This window comes from Brassica oleracea, chromosome C4 (genome assembly GCF_000695525.1).
Source record: "Brassica oleracea var. oleracea cultivar TO1000 chromosome C4, BOL, whole genome shotgun sequence".
In the NCBI taxonomy this organism is placed as follows: Eukaryota; Viridiplantae; Streptophyta; class Magnoliopsida; order Brassicales; family Brassicaceae; genus Brassica; species Brassica oleracea.
The window spans coordinates 18,311,216-18,314,982 of NC_027751.1; the positions used below are offsets into that span (position 1 = coordinate 18,311,216).

The 3,767-nt window shown below is 36.0% G+C and overlaps 1 long non-coding RNA gene across 1 annotated transcript; it reads left to right on the forward strand.

Annotated features, from left to right (window-relative positions):
- Positions 1 to 978: 978 nt before the first annotated feature.
- LOC106340031 lies at positions 979 to 3,098 on the forward strand. Its single transcript, XR_001269289.1, has 4 exons — positions 979 to 1,067; positions 1,138 to 1,270; positions 1,358 to 1,457; positions 2,396 to 3,098. It is a non-coding gene; the product is annotated as an uncharacterized LOC106340031 (long non-coding RNA).
- Positions 3,099 to 3,767: the final 669 nt, after the last annotated feature.

A 3,767-nucleotide genomic window follows, 5' to 3' on the forward strand; every position in this document is an offset into this window, starting at 1 on the left:
AACTTAGGATTTAGGCGGCTCGATTTTACTTAGACTCTTTTCGCTTTTGTTCTAAGATTAACATGTCTGGCAAAACTCCGTCCAACTTATCTCTCGCGAATCTTGTAACCCTGCTCTTTTATCAATCAATATTACGCCTCTGCGCAATTTACTTCCAATATTCTGTTAGCATTGTCTCTTTCGTTTTTCGTGTGTTTATGCAGATAATTCGGGACCTCTGGGAAATTTAGGTTTTCTATCTTTCCTTATTTTACGGAAAATCGACAGTGCGAATTTCGGTTCCTACATCTATTGTGTGCCTTTGCTCCCTGTGAAATCCGGAACCTCTTATTTTAGAGAGTACAAATCACTTATAAGGTAATTTTATTGATATCAATACAATGGTCGAGCTACACTCACAAGTCACTCACCAATTGTCATGCCTTAGCCGTCAAGAACACATTTCTTGTTCTACATTCTTATCTCACAGAATTTAAGTCTAACCTAACCCGAGGTCCTACATTATTATGTATGTTACAAAATATTTTCTTTTCTAATATTGTGATAGATTGTATCTAATTACTTCACACCAAAGCAATCTCCCAAGATCCCTTATATACTAAAGCGCAAGTCGCCTGGCGAATCAGATATTGCTATGTGAAAATTTAAAAAAAACAATTAAAAAAATTTAAAACTTGCAAAAGTTTTAAAAACAATTATTTTTTTCCTATATTTCAGCAATTCAAATATTCAACTACCTATATTCCTAATTTTTCTCAAAAACCCATCCCACGTTACTCATATATTTTGAAACTGTTTTCTTTTTTTTTCGGTATAAAACTGTTTCTTCATCTCTAATATAAATTAAATTACTTTCTTCTCTCCATTGTATCTACAAAGCATCGTGTCTTCAAAGGTGAGACTCTAAGTTTTGACACATGGCGATAAAGGTTAATGTTCTCTAAATTGTACTCAGGTCTAAGCTTTACATAGAACAAACAATCAGTGCATTTTTTTTTTGGTTTAAAAACAATCAGTGCATTGTTGCATTGTGTCTATACTCTACAGCACATCATCAAAAAGAAAAAGTAAGTGTTCCATTGTTATATATCTTAAGTTTTCCTGCAACAATAATATAAAGTTCACGTTTTTATGAAGGATTACGTTTTACCCATCCATGTGCAACAAAAATTACGTTCTTTACATATTTGCTATAAATGGAGGGAACAAATGTAAAAAGAGATCATAAAGAGATCATGAATTTGAGTGTAACCAAAAAGCTCTGCTGCAGGTTTATGTTTTTTCTATCAATTTTCTTAGAATAATTCTTTTCTTTTTCTCTAATACATAATCGTTTCTTTCTTTCTGCAAAATTTAGGTTGAAGATGCCACTGGAATATATTGCTATTTCCCAGCTCAATTAATTTCAAAAAAATGGAAAATTAGATTACTGGTCTCTCAGATTTTTGGATGAAAAGGTACACAAATTTTGATTTCTAAAATTATGTTTCGTATGAAGTTGATGAGTGTTTGCGTAAATAGTAGTTTGTTTTCTAAAAATATGTTGCAGGCTCATGATAACATTAAATGCTTACAAACATATATGAGCCTATCTATTTTTTAGAAAATCAGATATTTTGTAAAACAGTTTCAGCATATTTGCTTCAATATTATATACGGTTCTTTACGTGTAAAATACTAATTATTTAAATTTAAAATTATAATAAAATAATTAAAAATATAAGAGATTTGATATGTGCATAGCATGGGAGTAACACTAGTAAATGGATAAATCACACGTCACTCTTAGTTAACCGTTTAATAATCGTCTTCTGCATCTATAGCACTTCATCTGCTTCATGATACGTCCAAAACGAACAAGCTCTTTTTTCTGAGCTTACATTATTCACTGTCAGGATTCTCCACCATTTCCCATTTTGCTTTTTCCATGTTGCCTTAGTTGTTCATGAAATTGTGTTCAGAAGTCATGACATTTGATGATTTTCTAATGTTCACGATCATGTTGACCCTTCTTATTTCCGGTTAATTTCCCATGCACACCCGATCATGCTCGTAATCAGCATACGCCTCCATAATCAATTCTCAATCATTTAAATTATCTTTTTCCTTCCATACGAAACTGTACTTTTTAGCAATAAGGAAATTCATTAAAAGGGTCTCACTAAGAAAAGCCCAAAGAAGAGTTTGCAGTACACAACTAGGCCGTGGCTATTGAGTCTGCCAGCCCATTAATGAATCTACAGATCTAGAGATGAAACCAAGATGACATATTAGAAAGGAGGGTGATAATAAATCGATGTCTGACAAAACCCCGAAGAGCTCTGTCAGCCCTCGCTTTGAAGAAATTACTCTTATGAGCACTTGTAAATCTGATTGTAGCTAGATCTTGGTGTAGTTGATGGAGGAGCTATGTAACAACAAAGCCTGTTTGGTGATCAGGGCTTCCGCCATGCAAGCATAAGAGACGTGGTAGTGACATGGGTCATAGATCTTGTAGTGATCTTAAAAGAAGAGGTGTTCTTGAAGACCCAACCAAGGCCAGCAGTCAAAGACAAAGCTCTTCAATCTGCGTCTTTGGTGCAGAAGATGGTATCAACAGGTGGATCTGGAAGTGAGGGTGAGAAGGACCTGAAGAATGATGGAGGAGCTTGGAGATGTTGAGCTCATTACCATTCCTCAGCAGATGGAAGAGCTTTAAGGATCGTATTTGATGGGGTCAAGTCTATGTTCTCAAAGAGAAGACGATTGCGGCTTATCCAGATGAACCAGCAAATCCACGGCAACACGTTTATTTTTATTCCAAAGGTGGGAGGTTAATCCAATTGGTGGAAGAGAAGAATTCTGAGGAAAATGAAGAACAAGGTGAATTGAAGGTGGAAACTTCGCAAATTTCTTGCGAGAGCCTGCAGTGGAAGAAGAGGTGAGCAGTTGTCTCCAAGGTTCCACATCTAGAGTACTCGGTGTTAGCGAGCATTCCGCATTGCTGGAGATTTGTCTCATGAGTAAGGGTTTATGCATGATTTTTTCACAGAAACAATTTAAGCTTAGGTGAAGTTCGTGGAGATTCCAAACAAGTTTTTTCAATTTATGAGATTTTGCAGACGAATTTGTTCTTAACTGTTTAAATATATGCTTAGAATATTATTTTTTTTATAAACTCTGTCGGCTGATCCGGTCAGTCTCGGGAGGAACGCACTTAGTGCTACAGAGTGGACTGGCTACCATACTGCCAGACCCGAGTTTGGAATACCTTCCGACTAATTCTAGGGGGTGAACCAATCATCTGTTACGATCTACCATGTAAACCATTTGAGCCGAAGCCCAAGCCCAGACTGTTCAAGTGATGATAATTTAATTTCCAGAAAGAATCGAAACTCATAACTAATGTGGATACACATCACACCCCAAAAGATTGCCAATAGGATACCACCTCTCGGTTTTAGAATTTAAACATGCCCCTTCTGTTTCAGTTAAATTTATATTGAGTTATACATGCTGAGAAAAAAAAAATCATAAAATCAAATCATATTTTTTACTGTATCAATTCGTACGTTTTTCGAAGTACTTGACATTTGACGAATGCGCAAGTTCATTCGCTGAAAAAGTGTTGAGAAGTTCCAAGTTGATCAGAAAAAGTGAAACACCCGCCCCTTCCCCATTTCCAACCGGGGTTCCTAGGCGCGGGGTTTAGGACACACGTCTATTTTCCCGACATCTGCGTGTGTCCCGTTATAGTTCTGCAAAAAGGAAGAGAGAAAAAGAGGGGT